Source organism: Monodelphis domestica, chromosome 2 (genome assembly GCF_027887165.1).
Source record: "Monodelphis domestica isolate mMonDom1 chromosome 2, mMonDom1.pri, whole genome shotgun sequence".
Taxonomy (NCBI): Eukaryota; Metazoa; Chordata; class Mammalia; order Didelphimorphia; family Didelphidae; genus Monodelphis; species Monodelphis domestica.
In genome coordinates this window covers 210,913,324-210,939,192 of record NC_077228.1, presented here as the reverse complement: position 1 = coordinate 210,939,192, position 25,869 = coordinate 210,913,324, and the positions used below count along the sequence as shown (strand labels likewise).

At 44.8% G+C, this 25,869-nt stretch overlaps 1 protein-coding gene across 6 annotated transcripts in view; it reads right to left on the bottom strand.

Moving 5' to 3' along the window:
- The window catches only part of RHBDF2 (rhomboid 5 homolog 2), a 62,898-nt gene that overhangs the window by 22,076 nt on the left and 14,953 nt on the right, over nucleotides 1-25,869 (bottom strand). For 2 of the 6 annotated variants that reach the window (XM_056817095.1, XM_056817096.1), the window contains exon 2: nucleotides 8,682-8,811. The exons of the other annotated variants lie outside the window; for them this stretch is intronic. The gene's annotated coding sequence lies outside the window, so the exon portion shown is untranslated. The remainder of the gene's footprint in view (nucleotides 1-8,681; nucleotides 8,812-25,869) is intronic. 6 annotated transcript variants of the gene reach the window in all.

Below are 25,869 nucleotides of genomic sequence, written 5' to 3'. Positions count from 1 at the left end.
CTGGGGATGAGATAAAGGAAGTGAATACTGGGGATGGTCAGATTGGAGAGGGTGGCTAAAACCTGGCTGGCAATACTTCAGGACAGGCCCAGAGAGGGTATATGCACAAGATGTCCCAAGAGGCAGCTAGGTGGATAGGGCAGTAGGCCTAGAGTCAGGAAGATCCAAGTACAAATCTAGCCTCAAATACTTAGTAGCAGTATGACCCTGGGCAAATCAATTAACCTCTGACTCAGTTTCCTCAACTGAGGAATCCCCTAAAATGAGGATTATAATAGTACCTATCTCCAAAAGTTATTGTGAGGATGAAATCTGGTGATAATACAGAAGGATCTCATTTTATTTGCCCAATATGTTCCAAGACTCTGCATAAATGGAAAATCACATGTAATAGTGAACCCCATTATTTAATAAGTATTTCTTATATAAATATGCCCATGTAATTTACAAATTATGAAACTGATTATCAATTTATCGTTAAAAGTTTTATTCATTATAATATTAACCATTGTAACCAGGCAGATCTACTGCCCAACTCTAAATAAGTAAGAAAAATAAGCATGCCGGCAGAGGGAGACGAAAGATGGATGAAGGCTGATGTAACCTCATCTCAAGATATTTTTCTGGCACCAGACTCTATGGATATAGGGAATCGTCGATAAGGAACCTTCTGGAGAATGTTGCAGGCCCCCTCCGTAACACCAGAAGCTCTAGAAAGTCCCCAGCCTTCGAGGGCACTTCGAAGTTAGCTGTCATGAAATCTGAGAGGATATGGGCCAAATTTGGGTTTTGGGTTTTATGGATATAAAGACTCTTGGTCAGATAATTAAAAACCAATCCCAATCTTAGTTTGAAGGGCTTCTCTAGACCTTATATATATATATATATATATATATATATATATATTTATAAACCTGCTCTGTTAGGAGTCTTTGATTACTAAGAGACCTTTGACCTCTATTATTGATAACTGCTAGTCTCATCAATTAATAGATTAAGCTGATGAATTGATGGATTTCTATAAGAACTGGAAAGACTTCCATGAACTGATGTGGAGTGAAATAAGCAGAATCAGGAGAACATTATACACAGTAACTGAAATAGTGTGGGACGATCAAATATGATTAATTGCAATGCAATGATCTAGGACAATTCTGAGGGACTTGTGATAAAGAATGCTATCTGGGAGCAATCTCCCAGGTTGCTCCACTCATGCTGTCTTGCTTGCCAAAAATGCAACATTACTAATAAATTTCTCTTTATTTTTAAGCTAAAATTTGGAGTCTTGCATTCTTGCAAAAGGTATCCTTCCCAAACCCCAGGGATACACATCTACACCCCACACATCTGGTGCCCAACATGTTTGGCTACCCTGGATTGTCCATGAGGACACAGCTCCTCAGGTAGGAAGAAGCCTTTCGTGGACTCCTGAAACCCCCATCTTTTGGGTGACATCTTTGTGGGATCTCTTTTGTGCTCTCTCTCCCATCGGCCCCAGAAGTCAAGTCAGCCTGACTGCTAGATCTGGGGTCTGTCAGCTCCCCTTTTTCACATTAGAAGACCTTCTGGTGAAGGTGATTCTCTCGCCTCACTAATGTGAGTGCTATAGGTCGGGCAACCTCTGTGGATGCACAGTTGTTGACTCTCAGTGTGGAATTGGTCACTCCACATCAAAATGGGACAGAGACAGAGCGTACCCCGAGATTCCCCTTTGGGGTATAGACTTAAAAATTGGGAAAAATTGGATCTATACAACTTGAAAAAAGAGAAACTAATTTCTTTTTGTAATGTTAAATGGCCACATCACACTCTTGATAAGCAAGAAGCATGGCCTATCCATGGCACCCTAAATTATAAAACCATCCAACAATTGTACCTGTTTTGCATGAGGAAAGGGAAAAAGACAGCACAAACCTATTCAGCATTTATTAAACTCAGTCTGAATCCTGAGCTTAGGAAGGCTTGCCATATGCACCTTAGGGTACCCTTGCCAACCCCTACTGGGAGAAGCCCTCCAGAGGACATTTTGGATGATTCAGCACACAATAGCAAATTTGTGGCCCAGAGGAGAGGGGAGATAACAGCTCCCCCACCCGCTCAGGTTCCACCACAGCCTTCCTCTCTCCCAACCTCCTTGGAACTAATATTCATTTCAGGATCCCCTCCGGGTTCAACTGTTTCCTCTTCTCAACTCTCTGCTCCAAAACCCCCACCTTACTCTCCAGGCTCAGGGCCTGAGGCCATTCCTGTCTCCCCAACCATAATATCCCCTGGTACCCACTATGGCCTGATAATATTAACTCACCCATCCCCCAATCAAGCCCACTCCATACTTGGAGCAGACTGAATTATGGTGACAGGGTCCACCTCCTCCCTCTGAGAGAGGTGCCAGCACCAGATGGGCTGACTCCAGTACATGCTACTTTTTCAATGACAGATTTAGCCCAAATCAAGGAGAAATTAGGTCGCTACTCAGAGAATCACCCCAAATTCATTGATGGGTTTAAATCCCTTCCCCTGCAGTTTGACCTGTCCTGGACAGATCTGCACACTATTACCTCCACCTGTTGCACCCCAGATGAGAAAAAGTGGATCTGGGATTTGAAGAAGGCCCAAGGCGGCACAAGGGTCCCTGGCACCGCCGCTGTCCCAGGGCAAGACCCCAGGTGAGACTACAGGAATGAAAGATGTAGATCACATGATTGACAGTCTCCTGGAGGCCATGCAGAGAGGGATGAGGAAACAAGTACATGATAACAAGCTCAAAGAGGTCACTTAAGGAAAAGAGGAGAATCCAGCTCTCTTCCTGTCCCGATTAGTAGAGGCCATGGAACAGTGTACAAATGTCCGCCCAGAGAGTGTTGAGGGGCAGTTATCTTAGGCCTCCATTTTAGAGGACAGTCAGCTCCAGACATCAAGAGAAAACTGCAAAAGCTGGGACAGGACCCCAAACTCCAATAAACCAATTAGTAGATGCTGTCTTTAAGGTTTTTCACAATAGGAGCCAGGTGAAAATGGAAGGACAAACCCCTGAGAAACTGCTTGCAGCAGCCCTCAGCTCCCTGACCCATGGGCAGAGGCCAAGGGGCTCTTGCTACACCTGCAGACGGAATGGGCAGTGGTCGAAGGGTTGTCCTTCCAAGGGAAGGCTGCCCGACTCCATGCCCAGCCTGCAGACAGCAAGGACACTAGAAACGCCAGTGCCCCTCCACACAGAGACCCCAGTGACCCAAGAGGCATCCCCCTGTCCTCCAGTCTCCTGAAGACCCCCAAGAGGGGCGCCCTGGGGTTGCTGCGCTCCCAGTTTCCACCACTGGCCAAACCCAGGGTTAATCTCGAGGTAGAGGTAAGATGATTGAGTTTCTCATAGATGCGGGGGCAACTCACTCTGTCCTTACCTCACATGATGGTCCTACAATCCCTTTGCAGTATCAGGTAATTGGAGTTGGGGGGTAGGATACTTAGATGTAAGGAAACAGCACCCCTAGCCTGGGCCCAATTCCCCTTTATCCCAACTCTAACTTCCCTAGCCACTCCCCTACAAAAGCCTCCAGCAATCTCATCAGAAATCTGGGAGAAAGTACCTCCCATGTCTGGGATGAAGACATACCTGGACAAGCCATTTATGAGAATCCCTTAATGAGAAACCTCAAGCCTGATTCTCCCTATCCTCACAGGAAGCAATATCCCATTTCCCCAGAGGCCAAAAACGGATCACAACCTTTCATTGATAAATTCCTAGCCCATGGTTTCTCACCTTTCCTAGGAGAATGAGCTACAAGGTCTCTCCTCCAAAGCCCAACTTGTGTCCCAGTCTGTGACTCACTTGGGATACAACCTAACCCCAAATTCCCACTCCCTGACCACAGATAGGAAACAGGCCATCCTATCCATACTTGTCCCCTCCACCAAAAGACAGCTCCGAATTTCTCTGGGTATGGCAGGGTACTTGGATCCCCAATTTGGGGATCATTGCAAAACCCCTCTATGAGGTCACGAAGGGGCCTGCCTCGGAACAGGACTCTTTTTACTTCTAAAATCCAGACCTTCTGCTGCCCCTGCCTTAGGAATTCCAGGCCTTGAAAATGCCTTCTTTTCATCCACAAAAGAGAGAAAGCAATTTGCCCTAGGGGTTTTTAGCCCAGTACTTGGGACCCAATCTAAGGCCCATGGCTTACTTCTCAAAAAAATTAGATCTGGTTAGCCAAGGGTGGCCACCATACCTAAGATCAGTTTCTGCTACAGCCCAAATGGCAGAAGAGGCATCTAAAATAATTCTAGGCCAACCCCTAGAAACTCTGACCCCACATAGGGTCCTGAGTATTCTAGAGACTAAAAGCCACCCATGGATCACTAGAGAACTTCTCACTAAATACCAAGCTCTCACAATTGCCCTAACCAGAATCAGGATAGCCCCTCTAGGGGCAAATCCAGGGCTGAGCCTATTTGAACAGTTGTATGAGACTGCTTTTCTAACCTCTGATGTTCTTTTAGATTCAGAAATCCTCAGCCTTGTTAGATTTTCTAAGCAACTTGGCCCGATCCACCAGGTTTTGAGAGACTACAATAATCATATCCTTCCCAAGCCCTCAAGAGAGGATAAAGTGGAATCCTTCCACTCAGCCCAAACTGGAGACTTGGTATACCAGAAAACATGGAGCAGATCAAACCAGCTAACACCTCAATGGGAGGAGCATCATCCAGTCATTCTATCCACCCCCATCCTCCTTGCTATTTCAAATCTCTCTCACTCTAGCCATGACTATCCTTTTCTTATACTTTCTGTCTTTTCCTGTTTTTTAATCATGCATGTGTAGCCAGCTGGACAGATAATTCTCTGATTTGTAACCTTGTCACTTCTCTAGTTGCTTGTAGGGTGAAAGCTCCCATTGGAGTCACTAGGATGCCATTACAACCTTGCAACCTTCCCAGCCTGAAGCCATGGACATTGCCTATAGCCAATGCCTCTCTCTCCTGACAATAGGCAGGGACAGCTCTACAACCATTCTCAGCTCTGAAGAAGTTACAGAATACTGAGATCATCATCCCTTTCCCCCTTAGATATTTGGAGAGGGGGGAAATGTCATGGGCATTGTACCCCCAGAAGCTCAAACAAACTATTATCAGGGAAATTCCTTTGCTCCCTTACACCCTCTGACCCCCAACCCTAAACTTCTGACCTTGAGAGGATTATCCTCCTTTGATTGTCCTATTGATGCAAATCATAAGAACCACCCCCATGCCTTCAGGGAAAACTCCTCCCCAACCCCTAGTCCCAGAGTCAAGTCTATATTGAATATAAAAAACCCCCGATTGCCAAAAATGCAACATTACTAATAAATCTCTTTACTTTTAAGCTAAAAAAAAAAAAGAATTCTATCTGCCTCTAGAAAAAGAACTGTGGGAACAGAAATGCAGAAGAAAACATGTGATTTATCACTTGTTTATATGGTTGTGTGATTTAGGGTTTTGGTTTTAAAGGATTGCTCTTACAAAAACCAATGATATGGAAATGGGTTCCAGTGATTATATATATATATATATATATATATATGTATTACCCAGTGGAATAGCTTGTTCACTCCAGGAGGGGAATGGGATGAGGGGAGGGAGAAAACATGGAAAAAAATTTTATTATTATTTTTTTTTAATATCCTTTACCTTCTGCTCTAGAATCAATACTATTATTGGTTCCAAGGCAGAAGAATGGTAAGGGCTAGGCAATGGGGGTTAAGTGACTTGCCCAGGGTCACACAGCTAGGAAATGTCTGAGGCTGGATTTGAACCCAGGACCTCCTGTCTCTAGGCCTGGCTCTCAATTCACTAAGCCACCCAGCTACCCCCATGGGGAAAAGCTAAAAATAAATAAATAAATAGATCAAACTAGGGCCTTTTGTTCCTTAGTTTCTCATTAACAAAGACTGATCTCAGATAAGACTTTTCTTAGGCTCCTGAGTTATCAGCATCACTACTCTTGTACTTTGGAGCCATTATTTTTTTCTTTTCTTTTTTAAATTCGGAAAATTATATTTAATTAATTTAAAATATTTTTTCCATGGTTACAAAATTCAATTTTCCCCCTCCCCCCACCCCCCACCCCCCACCCCCATAGCTGATGTGCAATTCCATTGGGTTTTACATGTCATTGACCAAGACCCATTTCCATGTTGTGGATGTTTATACTAAGGTGATCATTTAGTCTATATCCACAATCATATCCCCAATAACCCCTGTGATCAAGCAGTAGTTTTTCTTCTGTGTTTCTACTCCTTTGGGGCTATTATTAATAATTAAATAGCATTAATGAAACAAAGAAAAGCACTGCTTTGATGAGGCCACAAAACTTGTTACAAATGAGAACTTTGGACAAGGACTGACACAAGGAGCTGCTGTTTGGTGCAAAACAATCTAATAACACACTAATACTTCCCAGAATGAGAATGAGTATGACTAAACTGCTGCTAGACCTTATGCCACTTGGGGAAATGGCATGGATGAATTGCTTATTAAAAATTTTTTTATGTTACATATTTTTCTACCTTTATTTTTTTATTGCCTATCATAAATATATGAATTTGCATGTGTTGAGTTCAAGTAAAATGAGGTCTCACTGAATTTATCAAGCCCTTAATACAGCGCCTGTCACATGGCAGGTAAGTGCTAATGCTTATTCTCTTCCCTTCCCCATCTTCTCTTCAGACAATTACCATCGGTGACCCCTGGACAAGTCACTTAACCTCCATCTTCCTCAGTTTCCTTAACTGTCAAATGAGAATAAAAATGGCACCTACTTCCCAGGATTGTTGAGGATCAAATGAGATAATGTTTATAAAGGACATGGCATGTAGTAAGTATTTAATTAGTGTTTGTTCCCTTCCCTTCCCCAAGGAAGGACTACCCTTACCACTCTTCGGCCTTGGAACCATTACATAGTATTGATTCTAAGATGGAAGGGTTATAAAAAATAATATAGTATAAAATAGTATAAAAAAATACATAGTTGATTCTAAGATGGAAGGTAAGGGTTTAAAAAAATTTTTTTTAAATAAATAAAGAATATGGCAGTACAGTGGATAGAAAGCCAGACCAGGGAGGTCCTAGATTCAAATCCAGCCTCAGACACTTCCTAACTATGTCACTGTAGACAAGTCGCTTAACCCCCATTGCCTAGCCCTTATGGCTCTTCTGCTTAGTATCCATTCTAAGCAGAAGGTAAGGATTTGGAAAAATAAAGTATATGGAATGAAGAAGGTAGATATGTCTGTCTTTGTGTGACCTTCGACAAAGACTGAGTGGGCAATTCTTTCTTCAAGGGGAAGAGGAAAACTACCTGGTCCCTAGGAAGCTGGTAATAAATATTTGTTTTTGCTTCTTTTTCAGTATCCCCAGGGCTTAGCATAGCGCTTATCCCACAGAAAATGCTTCATAAATGCTTATTGATTGATGGTCTTGGACTGAGAAAGACTTTTCCCCACCCCACTCTCCTACTGACTTGGCTCCTGGTCACTCTACTCTGCGCAAAAACCGAATATGGAGTAGGAAAAGGGGACCCACTGTGTGACCCCCCATCCTTTGGCCGAAGCCTTGGCAAAGGCACAAGCCGTGGGGGCAGATTTCAGAGTCTCTGCAGAAGAAAAGGTCCATTTCTACTTCCCTCTCTGTTTGTATGCTGGGAGGTGGGAGTGGGGGAGGCGGGCTGCATCGAGTGGGAGGAGGGTCACTGAAGGGGATGGGGGACAAAAGGGGAAAGGAATCCCTGACGACCCTATTGACGGAGCCACAACATAAAAAGCTTCTGTGAGTTGGGAGAACACGTCCATCCAAAGAGGCTTTCTTGGTCTGCGCCAAGAGGTGGTGGCTTGCTTCTCACTCCACTGGGGTTCACGAGAAACTCAACTCATTTGTTTCTCATTCTTGTGGCCTCCCAGTTCCCATTTCACATTGGACCCAAACTGCTCTACAGCCCCAGCTTTTTAACTCTGTTACCCCAGTACTCTCTCATTACATCATTGCCAATTTCCCCTTCTTCGCCCTTTTTTGCCATGCCCTGATATCTTTCCCTCCTTAGTTCCTCTTTGCAATATCCTGAGAGAGAGGAAACCAGCTCACTAGACCAAGGGTGGAGTAAGGGCCTGGTGATGAAAAAACCTGGCTCAAAAACCTTCCCCCTTTCTACCCCAAAGCCTTGAGCTGGGGCAGCTTCGGAATAGGAAGAGGGAGCGGAGCTGGGCTAGGCTTGGCCAGGTTTGGTCTCTGCTCTCATATAAATGCAAACTGTAGTCTTGGCAGAGCCATTTATCTACTAAAGAGCGTGCCAAGAGGCAGAGAAGGGGCACAGACCTGGAGGCAGGAGGTCCTGGCTTCAAATCTGACCTCAAACATTTTCTAGCTATGTGACCCTGGGCAAGTCATATTACCCCATTTGTTGGGCTCTTGCCCATCTGTCTTAGAGTTGTTACTAAGACAGAAAATAATGGCTTTTTAAGAAAACAACCAAAAATGTGTACCATGTCTGGCCCCCCAAGTGTGCACCTCTGGTCCCCAAGTGTACACACTGGGATTGGTAGTAATGGCAAGGAGTGTCCTCATTAGAGGACAAGATACAAGTGGTACAGAATAGAAAAGGAGGTGGGTATACTGTTGGGGGAAGGATAAAAATCATCTTGCTCTCTTTGTCTCACCATCAAAATGGGGGCCTGGCCCACAAGCAGCTTCTTGTGAAGCAGGTGTTCTCAGACTGGGCAGAGGAGGTGTTGCAACATTCCGTGGCCCTCTTTCTCACTCAGCACGGGAGGCCCAGAGATGAGAATCCTGGAGGAGATACAGAGGCCAGGCCCAGGTCAGCCTAGGATAGTTTCCATGGGATTCAGTTACAAAGAGCTCCTGAGAGATAAAGGGAGAGGGAAAAGGGGAGAGAGGGAAAAGGGGGAAAGGGAGATGAAGAAGGGGGGAGAGAGGAAAAAGGGGGGAGGGAGAAGTGGATAAAGAAAGGGAGAAGGGAGAGAGGAGGGAAGAAAGACAGAAAAGGGGGGAAAGAAAGAGAGATGAAGGGGGAGAGAGAGGAGAAAAGGGAGGAAGGAGAATGGAGGAAAGAGGGAGAGAATGGAGGAGAGAGAAAAGGAGAGGGAGAAGGGGAAAGGGGGAGAGAGAAGAAAAGAAGGAGGACAGAGACTGGGGGAAAGAGGGAGAGAGAAAGGAAGAAAGAGAAAGGGAGAGGGAGAAGGGGAGAGAGTGGGAGAGAGAAGGGAAGAGAGAGGGGAAAGGGGGAAAGAAAGGGAGATGAAGGGGGAGAGAGGAGGAATAGAGGAGAGAGAGGGAGAAGAGGGAAAGAAAAGGGATGAGAAGGAGAATGGTGAGAGAGAAGGGAGAAGAGAGAGAGGGAGGGAAAGGGAGAAGGGGAGAGAAAGAGGGAGAAGGAGAATGAGGGAGAGTGATAGGAAGAAGCGATGTGAGAGAGAAGGGAGGAGAGAGAGGGGTGGGGAAAGGATAAAGGAGAGAGAGAGAGAGAGAGAGAGAGAGAGAGAGAGAGAGAGAGAGAAGGAAAGAGAAAGGATAGGGGAGATCGACAGGGAGAGGGAGGGGGGAAGAAGGGAGGAGGAAAGTCAGAATGAGGGCACAGCCACAAAGTCACAGGGGTTAACTAGTCAGTAAAGGGATTAGCCCAAGTCCTAGTTAACCTTCACACCTCCTCCAGTTTCTAGCTTGTTCAATATTCTGCACCCTGAATGTGTGTAATAAATGTTTGCTGAGTTGGAGCCTAGCAGGGTCAACAGAGGAGCTTGCTCAGACCTTGAGAAAGTCTCTTCTTTTTGCTCTAAGTCAAAACTACTATGCTGCACAGTGAAGAGACAGCTAGAGCATCCATAATCAGTATGTTGGTTTTTTCTTCCAAGGCAGTTGGGGGAATTGGGGAGGGAATCCATCCATGGCTGTCACCCTGAGAAGTGTGAGGAGTGTTGGGGACCATCCCAGAGAGGGAGTAACAGAACAAGGAGCCAAGCACACAGAATCTTTCTTCTCCCTCCACAGAATATTTCCTAATCAGAATATAAGCTCCTGGGGGCAGGTAGGTGGCACAAAGGATAAAGCAGAGGACCTGGAGATGGGAGGTGCTGGGGTCATTTCTTAGTTGTCTGATCCTGGGCAAGTCACTTAAACTCAACTGTTCGGCCTTTACTGCTCTTCTGCCTTGGAACCATACTTTGTATAGATTCTAAGACAAAAGATAGGGGTTTAAAAATAAAATAAATAAAATAAAATCAGTATAATCGTAGTACCTATCACTGGATGGTGGTACCAAGGAAGGCACAGCAAAATCCTTTGCTAAACCTTGGTTTGAGTAGGCTTTTTGGAGCCTGGGTCTTCTTCCTGGGCTCAGGCTAGAAATACAGAGATCATCACAGACATGGCCTCATGGGTAACAGACTAAAAAGCTTTGACCTGCTCTGTTTCTGCCCTGGGCTGGGTAGCTCCTGCTTAGATAGTAGCCTGAGGCCCCTGCCCACCCACCATAACATAACCATACTAAGAGTAAGTTAAGTATAACATATATAAATACATATATATTTGTATATATAATTTATTATGTATAAATAATTTCAATACATATATTACACTTAGTTTAACATCCTAAGGAAGTTAAAAAAAAAAGATTATAAGCTCCCTGCAGTCAGGAACTGTTCTTGCCTTTGTCTTCCAAGTACTCAGCTCGGTGCCAGGTACCTAATAAGCACTTCAATGATCCATGTTACTCATCTGACTGAGAGGCAGCATGAAAAATAAAGACAGATCTTTGGATGTAGCCCAAGTGAAGATTTGTTTTGCTTGACTCTGCTTATTTATTACAAGGATTTTGTTTTTCTTTTTCTCTTTTCCCAAATGGTAGGAAGAAAAGAAAAATAAATGCTTCTTAACTGAAAAAATAAAAATTAAAATAACCAACTAAAGCACAATGCCAGGCAGATAGTAAACATTTAACTAAAAATAAATAGTTGTTGATTGCTGGATTCCCTTCATCTGCTCTGAACTGTCATTCAACTCACTCCCTAGGCCCTGGTTCTATATCAGCCCCAGATGGCTTGGAACTTGTCAGAAGAGTGTGAACCAAGGCCACCATAGTAGTTCAGTGGATTGGCAATCAGGCCTAAAGATGAGAGGTTCTGGTTTCAAATTAGCTGCAGACACTTCCTAACCATGTGATTCACTTAACCCCAATTGCCTAGCCCTTATCATACCTTTGGTGATATGATATGGTATCATACCATATCATGCCTTTGGTATAGATACTTAATATCAATTCAAAGACAAAAAGCTAAGGGTTTATTTTTTCCTATTTCTATATTATTAATTTTTACCATTATTTCCCTATTATTCATTTTTACTATAGAATTAAAACCCCAAATCTTATATCCATATAAACAAGTGATAAGTGATAAGTTTTTCTTTTATATTTCTACTCCCATAGTTCTTTCTCTCAATGTGGATAGCATTCTTTCTTATGTGTCCTTCAGGAATGTCCGGGATTATTGTATTGAAAAGCTAGGGCTTAAAAAAAAAGGAAGGGTGGGGTGAACCAGCACTGTCTCCTTCATAGCTTCTATGGATTTCAGGGAAAGAAGCCCCCCTTTCATTTCTCACCACAAATCACTTTCTTGGCTAGGAACAGAAAGGAAGGTTCCTCTCGGACCAAACCAATACAAGAAGTCATACAAATTTTGCCACCTCTCATTGCTCCAGTATCTTGCTCCTTTATTCACTTCACTATTTCTGAACTCATACACTCAAAAAGACCCCAAACCACAAACACTAAATTTATGCCCTTCGATCAGACTGCTCTAAGAAGCAAACCCAGGAAAACATGAGCCAGCAGCTCCAGAAAAAATTGCTGTGTATAATCGATACTATTGCTTGTCTTCTCAAGGGGCAGAGGAAGGAAGAGAAGACGAGAGGGAAAGAGAGAATCTGGAACTCCAATTTAAAAAAAAAAATGAATGAAAAAAATGTTTTGCAATAGGATTGAGAAATATTTAACAAAATAAATATTAAACACCCAAACCAAAAGAAAACAAAAGCCAAAACCCTAATTCTGGCCAGGAACTATCGTCCAATGCCAGACTAAAATCTGGCTTCCTTCTGATGCTTGCTATCAAGGGTTCAAGAAAAACTAGTAAAGAAAGGACTGAATGAGGAGCCAGGGGCCCTAGAGTCCCCTCTCTGAGTCAGTTTCCTCATCTATTACATGTCAGTGAATGGAGTGAATGATTTATAATGTTCCTTCCAAACTGGAAAAAGCTTAATTCTTTTACTCAAATCCTGTTACTGTTTTTCAGAATCTAGTCATGAACCCCTCAGTTTAAGGAGGGGTTGAGATTGACAGCATCTTCCAGGGTGCAGCAGCCCAGGTCTGAGGAAAGCTGGAGGAGAGGAGGGTGGCCAGTCTGACTATGAGTTAAAAACACATATCAGGGTTGTTTGGAAGAGAGCTGGGGATCTCAAGGGATAGAAGTAAGGTGGGAGACCTGCAAGAGCTTGGGTTAAGTGACTTACCTAGCAAGTGTCTGAGGTCAGATTTGAACCCAGGAACTCCAATCTCCCAGGGTTGGCTCTCTTTGCATGCACAATGCTACCTGGCTGCCTCTCTTGAATTGATTCTTGAAGAAAGCTGGTGTTTCCATGAAAGGTGGCCAAAAATTGTGTTATGTGGAGTCAAAAGGCCCGATTTAAAAAAACCTGGTTCTTCCACTTACAACCTATATAATCTTCTCAACTCCAGCTCTCTGAACCTCAGTCTCCTTGTTTGTGAAATAAAAATTCTAATGACCCCTGAGGTCCCTTCCAGCTCCAAAGGTAAAATCCTCATGAAGTCGTGAGCCCCCTGTCACTAGAGGTCTTTGAGCTGAGGCTAGAGAACCAGCCATCTGAGATGTTATCCGAAGGATTCAGCAATGGGTAGGAATACTACACAGTCTCCAAGGTCCCCTTTTCAACTCTAAGAATCATTCCTTTGGGGCAGAAGGGGGTATGTACCAAAGAGACTCAATAGGAACCGCTGACAAAAAATTGGAGGGATTTTTCAGTTCCTTTAGGTTAAAATACAAACTTCTCTGTTGGGTCTCTGCCTTTCACCATCTGCCTAAAGCCTACCTTTCCAGATGGATTATTACCCTTACCCAATTTACTCTGTAGACTCACTGGCCTATTGGCTTTTTCCCCTCCCATGATAATCCATATCCCACTTCTGTTCCTGGAATACCCATCTCACCTCTATCTCTTGGAACCCTCAGTTCTCTTCAGGGATCATTTCAAGAGGGGCAGCTAGGTAGCACTAAAGGATAGAGACCCAGGCCTGGAGTTGGGAGGACCTGGGTTCAAATCTGGCTTCAGACACTAGGTTTGACCCTGGGTAAGTCACTTAACCCCAGTTGCCACTGGTCAAGAGCTACCTTGCCACTCTTCTGTCTTAGGACAGATACTAAGAGGGAAGCTACGGGTTTAAAAAAGAATCTTCCTTCCTGATTCCCCCAATTACTGTATATTTATTGAGTATATAGCCTGTATTTTAATCTGTGAATATGCAGAATTGCTCTAGGAAAATATAAACTTCTTGAGGGCAGAGCCTATTGAGTATTTTGTTTTAAGGCTGCCCCATCTAGGGACAGCTAGATGGCTCAGTGGATAGAGCACCAAAGTCTTAAGTCAGGAAGAATCAACTTCATGAATTTAAATTTAGCCTTAGACCCTGGACAAGTCACTTTCTGCCTCAGTAGTTCCTCATCTGTAAAATGAACTGGAGAAGGAAACAGTAAACCACTCTAGCATCTTTGCCAAGAAAACCCCAAAAGGGATCACAAAGAGGCAGGCATGACTGAAAAGACTAAACAACTCCCCATCTCATTCAGGCTAGAAATGTAGCGGCTGCTCTTAGCCAGCCAGATGGGTGCTTTGACTTCCTCTATTTCCAACCTGGGCAGGTGCACCCTTTCTAAGGCAACCTTCCACTCCTGGGGCTCAAGACTCTTGAGGCCGGATGACTATGTGCAGACACCCCAATCAGCACAGCCTTCGTTGTCTCAGAACTGTCAAGAGAATTATGGGAGCCTCAGCTTCCCTCACCGGAGGAATTACAAGGACGTGCCACCCTGCCTAGCCCGTTTGCATTTGTCTGCTCGGTACCTGGCACCCAGTGGGCTGTAAATCACGCCCCCCCCCCCCCCCCCCCCAGCTCAAGGTCCTACCTGTTTCATTCAGGACCAAATGACCGACTGGAGCATTTCCTTTCTCTGACTCAGATGAGACAACAGTAGTGTGAGGGCAGTGAACTCAAACACTCTCTCTGTCTCTTTCCAAGCTGAACGGGTTCATGCGCCCATTGGCTCCTGGGAGCTGAGTGGGAAGGCCGTTGGGACCATGCCCCCATGCCCCCAACACTACTTGGCCCCCTTCCTTCTTCCCTCCTCCCCTCTAATGTTCCCTGGGGGTAGCTCTAAGCCAGTATCACTAACTAGGCCCTCTATGTGTGGAAAATTTCTTGGCTTGGCAGAGTTCTTTCAGGGGATGAGCTGCAGAAGAGGGGCAGCAGGCGGGCAGGGCACAGAAGCCACCATTGTGTGGGCATTCACTGCCCCCAGTCCAGTGAGGTCAGGCAGATCAGGGCAGTGAGGCATTCTGGGAAGCCCCCACCTATTCCCCTTGGGTTCTGTTAAACTCACTAGGCAGCTAGGAGAGAGGATGGGAACCTTTCTGTAATTGTGTAATCATCTGCACACTCAGTGGTTTTTTTTTTTTTGTTGTTGTTGCTGGATGGTAATGAAGTGGATTCCACTGGGACACAAGAGAAAGAAGCCTAGATTTGGTGCCAGGGAACCCTTGTTCGAATCCCAGCCCTACTACTTCCTAACTGTGTGAACTTGACACCTAGAATTGGGGGCAGCTGGGTGGCTCAGTGGATTGAGAGCCAGGCCTGGAGATGGGAGGTCCAGGGTTCAAATTTGGCATCAGACACTTCCTAGCTGTGTGATCTTGGGCAAGTCATTTAACCTCCTCCTATCCCTTACCACTCTTCTGCCTTGGAACCAATATTGATTCTAAGATGGAAGGTAAGGTCTAAAACAAAAAAAAAAAACCCTAGTATTAAGGGATTTTAGAGATGGAAGGGAATTTAGAAACCATTCTGTCAAGCCTTTTTATTTTACAGTAAGGAAATTGAGGCATAAAACAATTAAAATGCTTGCTCAAGGTTGTTAAGTGCCAGCAAATCTCACAGCATCCATCACTTAACTTTACAACCTCCCATACCTCTGTTTTGTTGGCCAGTCATTTTTCATTTGGGTCCTCTTCTTGACCACCCATTTGAGTTTTTTCTTCACAAAGACACTGAAGTCGTATGCTATTTCCTCTTCCAGCTTATTTTTCATATGAGGAAACAGAGGCAAACAGTGGCTAGAATGACAATCTGAAGTCAGGAAAACGTATTTTCCTGAATTCAAATCCAGTTTACTTTACTAGCTGTGTGATCTTGGGTAAGTCGCCAAAATCTGATCACCTCAGTTTCCTCATCTGTAAAATGAGTTGGAGAAGGAAATGCAAACCACTTCAGTATCTTTGCCAAGAAAACCCCAAAGGGGGTCATAAAGAATCAGACATCCTGAAAATGACTAAATGACCATAAAAATGAGGAAGGTTGACCATAGCTCTCTTAAGGAGGCTCCTCGATGCAGACTCTGGGAAAACTATTAAAGTAAAATATTCCCCTCTTTCTTCCTGTCATGAGTTGTATGGGCATTGTGGAATCACCCAGGCGGCCATATATAAATTCCACAAAAAGGGAAGAAGTGGGGCTATATTCTAGGTAAAGGAAAGCTCCTTTTGGATCCTCTCTGGATAGCAAGACTCACAAAGTGATTCAGCCAACAAGAGTTTCATCTGACACTCCCTGCAAAGGTTACCTCACTCCCCCCTCAGCACAAAGTTTGGAGAAGACCAGATAGCTGATACAAAGTAGAAGAAAGTACCAGGTGCTTGGGGTAAAAGTCCCTGCCCTGAATTTCTCTCTTTCACCCTAGAAGCTATTGCTCATTGGAGAGGAAATTGCAACATCCTGGGACCAGAGTTCCACCAGTCTAGTAGGGCCACAATAGGCTCTTCACATGACTAACCATGCACCCTGCGGCCAGAATGGGGGACCAGGGAAGAGAGTACACCCAATATAGTCAGAACAGGAGACCAGGGAGGAAAGAACCTGCTTTTCTACTTTGCCATCCCCATCCAATATAGAAAGCGGCTTCTTTTCCCTCCCTCCCTTCCTCCTTTCCTTCCTTCCTTCCTTCCTCTCTCTCTTCCCATCTTTCTTTTTCTTCCTTCCTCCTCCCTTTTCCCTACCACTTTCCACCTTTCTACCTCCTTCCCTTCCTTTCTCCTATGCTCCTGAGCTTGCTGACTTTATCTCAACAACGCTGAAATCTCACTTAGGAAAGAGTTTGGGAATGGAGCCATGGAAAAGAAAGGGTGACCAGATTTGAAGGGAATATTCAGTTATCTATTTTCATCTTACAGGGAAGGACACAGGCCCAGAGAAGTGACTTTGTGATGGTCACACTCCTGGGGAACCAGAGAATGAGAATAGGGATTATAGGGGACAGTCCTCTTTCTCCTTCTCATCATAAGGTTCACTCTGTGAAAACCTGAAGGTCCAGATGGAGAAACAAGAGCAACAGAGAGGATGTAAAGCTCCATTTTGTCTTTTTCCATCCTTTTTTTCTTGAACACTTCCTTATTTCCCACAAAGACTCCAAATCTTAACAATCCACATTGGCCCTGCTTCAAAACCCAAACATGACAGCCACACTTTCCTTTGGCTGTGATCCCTGTGGGGAAATGGGCAGGGAAGAAGCAGGTAGGTACAAGAACAACGCACTTAGGGAAGCAGGTTTTCCAGAAAAGGGTGGGGACAGGTGGCCATTTGCAACCTAGCCAATCTCTACATCTCCAGGCCACCAGGAATAATGAGGCAGGCTCAGCTTCTGCTGAGTCAAGTACCACTTTCCCTGTTCAGATCTCTAGTTCAGCTTTCACTATGGGCCTCCTATATATAATATAGATAGATAGATAGATAGAGAGAGAGAGAGAGAGAGAGAGAGAGAGAGAGAGAGAGAGAGAGATTTTCCCATCTATCACAAGGAAGAAAATCCCTCCAAATTCTCTCTCAGATACAAATTTCCAAAAGATGATTCGTTAGGTAAAAGAAATTTTTAGAAATTGTTGATTATACAGATAATATGATCCTGATATCCGATAACTAAAATCTATGGGATATGGCCACAGCAGTACTTAGAAGCAGATGCCTATCATTGGCTGCCAATATTAATACAAAAGAGGAAGTGGAGTAGTTAGGTGGCTCAATGGATTGGAGGTCTAGAGGATTGGAGGTCTAGAGATCACCTCAAATCTGGCCTCAGATACTTCCTATCTATGTGACCCTGGGTAAGTCCTTTAAAGCCCACCCCCACCCCATTTGCCTAGCCTCTATTGCTCTTCTGCCTTTGGAACCAATATACTGTATTGACTCTAAAATGGAAGGCAAGAAAAAAACAAACAAAAAAATAAATAAAAAGGAAAAGTTAATTAATAGAGTCAATATTCAGACAGAACAGCAACAAAGCATTATGCTAATAGGGGAAAAAGTAAATAACAAAGACAAAACAGAGATCAGTAGAATGGGGAAAGTCTCCTTTTCATCCCAGTTTTCACTGCCCCTGACAATGGTAGCTCCATGGCCCACTCTGCCTGGGATATGTTTGGCTGACAGCAGAACAAGCACTGCATGGAGGCTAACAGAAGCCAGGATACCTGGGTGGGGAGGAAGTGAAGGGATAACTGACAAGCCATGGAAGGAGACCTGAACAAGGGGTCTCCTCCCCATCCACTGAGTGATAAGATCAGGGACCCAGGAGGACGTTCCCGGCAGGGATGGCTGAGGGTGGGGTAACCTCCAAAATCCGGTCACCTGAAACCAGAAAGTGAAACTACTTCCACTTCCAGGCCAGCTTCGGAGCTGGGGGGTGGGGGGATAAGGATGAGTCATCGAGCCTCCTCTGGAAGAATGGCCTGCCCCATTCAGGAGCTCTAACAAGAGCTCTGGGGATGGCCAAGGAACCTAACCTGGCTGAATCACAGGATGAGACAGAAGGCCCCAAACAGGTTCTGTCCCAAAGGTAAACCTGACTCCCCAGCTGCTTCCCCACCACGGAAACCGAAACCTGACTCCCTCTAACTCCCAGCGGCCTTTCTGGGAACCCAGGACGTTTTTAGAAAGCTGCAAAGAGGAAGCAGGAGCCACAGCGGCACACACCCACTGTGTATTCAGCAGCAAAACTCAGTTATGCTGACCTCATGGAGTGGATCCCAGGACCTCCCCTCAGGTTTCCCCCACCCCCACAGAAAAAAGCAGCTTCGGTCATATGACCTCCCACCCAACCCAGCACCCATGATATCGAGTCACTCCACAAATAAACCTTCTTTCAAGCCCAAGTGGAGGTGGGGGAGGCAGCAGACATGGAGGAAAAAGGCAGGAGGGAATCTGTCTTGTCTCACCCTAGCGCTGAGCACAGAGTCTGGCACATGGGGCTTAACGAATTAGCTTGTTAACTGGTAGGAAAAAGTAACAATTTGGGGGAAAGAAGAATTCTAAACCTCAGGGATTAGGCGAGAAGGGAGACAGGAGAATGGGGAACAAGGATTTCCACTGAGGGACTGAACCCAATCAGTGTGGAGAGGTTACAAGTGGGGGAAAGAAAAAAATGCATCAAGGAAGCTAAAAAACCAAGGCTGCTGCCTCCCTCAGACCCACATCAGCCTTCCAAGAAAACCCAAGAGACCCGGCAGTCTGCAGGGTTGCAAAATAAACACATCACACACCACTCCTAACTCCCCCTGGGACAAACCCTCAGAGAAGACTGGAGCAGGCCCTGTCTAGACCCATCCCCTCTCCTCCCCAAACCACGAGGGACACAAGGGGGTCCCCGATTGGCTTCAGAGATCCCCATTCTCGGAGGCTCCCCCACCTCTGCCTGTCCCCAAAAGAGGGTCAGAAAGACAAGAATCTGTGTGACTGGCTCAGACCCTGACCCACCTCATTCTTCTAGCCTGACTCGGATCCCTCTGCTCCGTGTCCCACCAGACCTGGGCCCACACAAAGATCTGGGACTCTCCTGAACCCAACTCAAGCAGCCCTCATAGAATGCTTGGCAAACCACATTCTGCAACAGCAGCCGAGAAGGTAGAGGAAACTAGGTTAGATGTCAATCTCCCAAAGAGTCCCAGTAAATGGTGTGAAGGGGGAGGGGAAACGTATCGAGGACCATTTCCCATTGCCCCCTCATCCTCAGCCATGGACCAGGAGCCTAGGAACCCTGTTCCCAGGTAGCTCAGTCCCACCTTGCCCTTTACTCCACTTTTGAGCTGGAAATGAATCAGTTTGGCTTTTCCCTATTAGATCATGAGATCATTGGTGGAGGGGGGGGGGGGGGAAGGGGAGAAAAGGGAAAGAGGGAGAGAGAATAAAAGAGAGAAAGAGGGGGAGAAAAAGAGATAGAGAGGGAGGGAGAGAATGAGAGAGAGAGGGAGGAAGAGAAAGGGAGAGAAAGAGAGAGAGAAGAAGAGAGGGAGAGAGACAGAGAGAAAGAAGGGGGCAGAGACAGACAGAGAAAGGGGGAGAGAGAGAGAGAGAGAGAAGAGAGGGAGACAGAAAGAAGGGGGCAGAGAGAGAGAGAGAAAGAGAGAGGGGGGAGGGAGAGAGAGAGAGAAGAGAGGGAGACAGAGAGAGAAAGAAGGGGGCAGAGACAGAGAGAGAAAGAGAGAGGGGGAGGGAGAGAGAGAGAGAGAAGAAGAAGAGAGGGAAACAGAGAGAGAAAGAAGGGGGCAGAGACAGAGAAAGAGAGAGAGAAGAGAGGGAGAGAGACAGAGGGAGGGAGAGAAAGGGAGAAGAAGAGGGGGAGAGAGACTGAGAGAGAAAGAAGGGGGCAGAGAGACAGAGAGAGAGGGAGGGAGAGAAAGGGAGAGAAAGAGAGAGAGGAAGAGAGGGAGAGAGGCAGAGTGAAAGAGAGAAAGAGAGAGAAAGAAAGAGAGGGAAGGAGAGAAAAAGAGGAGGGAGAGAGAGAAAGAGGAAGAGGGGGAGAGAGACAGAGACAGAGAGTGAACTGTGTTTGTTTTGTTTTGTTTTTTAAATCCATACCTTCTTTCTTAGAATCCAAGGCAGAAGAGCTGTAAGGGCTAAGCAATTAGGATTAAGTGCCTTGCTCAGGATCACAGAAGTAGGAAGTATCTGAGGCCACATTTGAACCCATCTTCTTACCTAGCTTCTATACATGATGCCACCTAGCTGGCCTGGGGAATGCCTATTTTCCCCCCTTTTTTAAATCTCCAGCACTTAGCATAGTGCCTGACACAACAGGCATTTAATAAATGCTTGTCGACTGTACTTGACTTAGCAGAGTATTATAGCCCAAATGAATCTGGATGAGTAGAAGGCAATGAAATGTAGAACAACTCCTCTCCTGACAGTGCCTCAGAGGGCAGGCCACCCAAGCGTAGCCACCTTTTCCTCCAGTGGGTCCTCACACTCCCAAATCTGCCTAGACCACAGTCACCATCAACATCTAGAACAGTGATATCAAACTAAAATAAAAAGGTAGGCTGCAAGTTGACTAGAACAAGCATGAATTAATATTATTTATGTTGTTTTAATTTATTTTGTGAAATATTTACCAATTCCATTTTAATCAGGTCTTCCTGTTCAGTTGCTTCAGACCCGTTAGACTCTTTGTGACCCCATTTCAGGTTTTCTTAGCAAAGATACTGGAGCTGGGTAGCTCAGTGGATCGAGAGCCAGGCCTAGAGATGGCAGGTCCTGAGTTCAAATTTGGCCTCAGACACTAGGTAGCTGTGAGACCCTGGACAAGTCACTTAACCCCCATTGCCTGGCCTTTCCTGCTCTTCTGCCTTAGAACCAATACATAATATTGATTCTAAGACAGAAAGTAAGGGTTAAAAAAAGAAAAAGATTCTGGAGTGGTTTGCCATGTCCGTCTTCAACTCAATTTTACAGATGAGGAAACTGAGGCAGACAGGGTTAAGTGACTTGCCCAGGGTCATACAGCTACCAAGTATCTGAGGCCAGATTTGAATTCAGGAAGAGGAGTCTTCGACTCCTAGTCTGGTACCGTGTCCACTGTACCATCTAGCTGTCCCTTAGTCTGATCGAGAGCCTAGTTTTTATCATAGGAGCACAATTGCTGAAAGCTTTAGGGGCATTGCCCACTGAGATCTTTGATGCCTAAATTTCAGCCCCATGTCTAGGCAGCTCGGTCCCCTCTCCACAATCCCTGCTATTACAGAATCTTTCCCCCCTCTTATAAACCCATACTATCTATCTTAAAATCAAGGCTAAGTACTAACAGCAATACAAGGATCCAGGACAATTCTGAGGACTTATAAGAAAGATGCTCTCCACCTCCAGACAAAGAACTGTTGGAATAGTAATGCAGATGAAAACATATGATTTATCACTTGTTTATATGAATATATGGTTTGGGATTTTGGTCTTATAAGATTACGCCATTACAGGGGGCAGCTGGGTGTCTCAGTAGAGGGAGGGCCAGACTCCAGGGCAAGAAACCCTCCAGTCCTCCGGGGGTGGGGGGTTCCTGGTCCATCCTGGGGTCATCCCCAGTGAAGGCTGTGGGAGGAATGGAAACCTGGCTCAGTGGCCGTCCCCTCGTGTTAATGACAATCAAAATGGATTAGGGCAGCCAGGTGGCCCTGTGCATAGAGCACTGGGTTTGGAATCAGGAAGGCTCCTCTTCCTGAGTTCAAAACGTACTTATAGGGAGACTCTGGGCAAATGGATTTCACCCTGGTTGCCTCAGTTTCCTCATCTGTAAAATGAACTGGAGAAGGAAATGGGAAACCGCTCTAGTATCTCTGCCAAGAAAACCCCAAATAGCTCACTAGTTGGGTGCCCCGGGCAAGTCACTATATCCTGGTTGCCTCAGTTTCCTCATCTGCCAAATAAGCTGGAGAAGGGAATAGGAAACACTCCAGTATCTCTGCCAAGAAAACCCCAAATGGGGTCACGAAGAGTTGGGCACGACTGAATAGCAAATCAACTGGGTTAGCATGGGAAAGTGCTTTGAAAAGCCAAAGGTGCCATAAAACTGTAAGATGAGATTACTAATTTAATTAAAACAGCTGCTAACCACAGAAGAAGCAGGCAGTCGCTGTCAGTCAATATAGGCATTTATTAAGTGCCAGGTCCTGGGCTAAGTGCTGGAGATGCAAAGAAAGGCAAAAACACACAGGGCTGGGCAGCTGGATGGCTCAATGGATAAAGTGCCAGGCCTGGAGACAGGAGATTCTGGGTTCAAATTTGGCCTCAGGCACTTCCTGGCTGTGTGACCCTGGGCAAGTCACTTAACCCCCATTGCCTAGCCCTTAGCTCTCTTCTGCCTTGGTGCCAACATTTAGTATTGATTCTAAGGCAGGAGGTAAGGGTAAAAAAAAAAATCATGAAGGTCCTTCTCAGTTCTAAATCCTATGACATCCCATGTTGTTCTTTTAAAACACGCTCAACTGTTTCTTCTCTGGGTGAAATGATCCTAGCTACTTCCCACCAAAATTGTAAAAATTTATTTTGCTTGGTGGTGCTGGACTACTGCAAAGGTTTTGGTTTTCTTTTTTCTTTTTTTGGGGGGGGGGATGAAAGAAAAGGGAGGTGGGCAGGGAGAGAAAATAGATTTTTGTTAACTAAAAAAAAAAATTAAATTAAATTTATAAATTCCCTACTGAAATAAAATGTCCTTAACATAGAAAATACCAAGTAGAGATGGAGTTCCTGAGGTTAGGCAGGCTGTCTTTTTTTTTTTAAACCATTACTTTCTGTCCTAGGAATAGCTCTAAGACAAGAGGGGCAAGGATTAGGCAAACAGGGTAAAGTGACTTGCCCAGGGTCACAAAGCTAGGAAATGTCAGAGGCCACATTTGAACCCTGATCCTTCTGACGCCAAGCCTGCTCTATCCACCAGGCAACCTAGCTGCCCTTAGGTAGCAGGCTGCCTTAATGTCTCTTCCAGGGGGCAGCTGGGTAGCTCAGTGGATGGTGAACCAGGCCTAGAGACGGGAGGTCCTAGGTTCAAATCTGGCCTCAGCCACTTCCTAGCTGTGTGACCCTGGGCAAGTCACTTGACCCCCATTGCCTAGCCCTTACCACTCTTCTGCCTTGGAACCAATATAGAGTAATGATTCCAAAACGGAAGGTAAGGGCTTAAAATTAATTAATTAACTAAAAAAGGAAGCTCCTCAAGGGCAGGGCCTCTCTGGCTTTATTGTCAGTCTCTCTGGTGCTAGATAAACTTTAGCTAGTACAGTGGAGGTGGACAGAGTGCCCAGCCTGGAGTCAGAAAGACTTCTCTTTTTGAGTTCAGGCACCCGTGTGACACCAGACAAGTCGCCTCACCCTGTTTACCTCAGTTTCCTCATCTATCAAATGGAGAAAGAAATGACAAACCGCTCCAGTATCATGGCCAAGAAAACAACAAATGGGGTCATGGAGAACTGGAAAGGATTGAACAATAAAGGGAGGGCACAAGTTCTTTTTTATTCTTTAATTCTTTTTTATTCATTCATTTCTTCCCCTTAAAAAAACCCTGCCAGACAAACACATGCATTAAAAAGCTGGTAAATCAGACTTCCCGGAATACCGCTTAGGGCTGGTTTGTTTCCCAGAATAAGGCTTACCGGTGACAAAACAGCCTAAAGAAGTGCTCGAGCAGCAGAGAACAAAATGGCCCTAGGGACCTGGCTTTGTCCAGCTGCTCCACTAAATTAAAGACTTAGCATCCATTTAAGAGTGTCTCTTGGGAGCAGCTGGGTGGCTCAGTGGATGGAGAGCCAGGCCTAGAGACGGGAGGTCCTGGGTTCAAATCTGGCCTCACATGTCCCAGCTGTGTGACCCTGGGCAAGTCACTTAACCCCTATTGCCTAGCCCTTACCACTCTTCTGCCTTGGAACCAAGACCTAGTATTGATTCTAAGGCAGAAAGTAAGGGTTTAAATTTTTTTTGAGTGTCTCTTAAAGACAGAGAGGTGGCATGTATAGTGAAAAGAGAACTGGACTTAGAGTTAGGAAACTTGGGTTTGATTTCTACTAATAATCATACTACCTTTTTGAATCCCCAAAGCCTCAGTTTCCCTATCTGTAAAATGAGGATAATAACACTTAAAATAATACTCCATGAGGTATACTTTGAAAAAAGAGCTATGTAAAACCAAAAACACTGCAGAAAAGTAATTTTTCTACTCATGCCTTTCAAAAAAAGTTCAAACGCTGTTATCTCCGCCAAATCGCCACTGAAAGTGACAGAATAAAAATGACTTAACAAGAAACTGATTCCCAAGATAGAGAGGGAGAGAAGAAAATAAGCATTTGTTAAATGTCTATCAGGGGGCAGCTGGGTAGCTCAGTGGATGGAGAAATAGATCTGAAGTCAGGAGGACCTGGGTTCAAATCTGACCTCAGACACTTCCTAGCTGAGTGAGTCTGGGCAAGTCACTACAACCCCAATTGCCTAACCTCGGGACTTATATTTAGTGTCAGTTCCAAGATGGAAAGTAATGGTTTAAAAAATGTATACCTACTATGTGCTGTGCTAAGTACTTTACAAATATTATCTCATTTAGTCCTCATTATTATCCATTTTATGGTTGAGGAAAATGAGGCAGATTTGTCCAGGGTCAAACTCTTTTAAGTATCTGGAGCCACATTTGAACTTTGATCTTCTGAATTCTAGGCCCAGTGCCACCTAAATAAGGAAATAGTAGGAAAGGACCACTCGGTGGCCTTTAATGAATTCAAGTCACTTAGCTACATCCTTGCTGACTGAAAAAAAAAAGGCAGATGTGAGTTCTCTTCCCCTGTCCCCAGTGTTTTAAGCTTCCTTTTATAGGTTGTCGGGCAGGGACCATCTTTCTGCTGGTATTTCTGTTTTCGGGGTTTAATACCATGCCTGGCACTTAAAAAATGCTTGCTGAATTAAGTCAGTGGCTCAGTGATATCTGAAAGATGTTGGAAAATGTGAAAGGTACTGTAGAACCCAAGAAAAGCAACTTTTTAGAAAAAGGGAAGACAAGAGAATTTGCAAACTAAGTTTTTTAAAGACAAGTCATTTAACTTTTTTTTGCCTGTTTCCTCATCTATAAAATAAGCTGGAGAAGGAAATGGCAAACCACTCTAGTATCTTTACTAAGAAAACCCCAAACAGGGTCAGAAAGAGTTGGACAGAGCTAAAAACAACTAAGAGACAACAAAATCTAGTGCTTTTAGGTGTCAGGCACTGTGCTAACCACTGTATAATTATGATGTTATTTGAATCTAACAACAATCCTGGGAGGTTGGTGCTTTTATTTCCCCCATTTTACAGACAGAGAAACTGAGGCAACCAGAGAGTTTGTTGTTGTTGTTGTTTATTTGGTTGTTTTGGATTTTTTAAGTGATTTGCTCAGGATTTCATTGTTAGTATCTGAGGCTGGATTTGAACCTAGCTCTTTCTGACTATTACTCTATCACTGACCATACCACCTTACTGACAAATCTGACAAAAATGACAAAACCAGAAGGGATGGTTACTTTACAGCAGTAATGTCGAACCTTTTAGAGACTGAGTGCCCAAACTGCAACCCTCATACTGCATGTGAACTGCCCCCCTTACCCCAGACAGGGGAGGGAGGAAGTACTCCCATTGGCTACTGGGCAAAAGAGCAGGGCATATGAAGAATGTCCTTGTGAGGAGAGATAGGGGAATAGCCCCCTCTGGCATGTTCC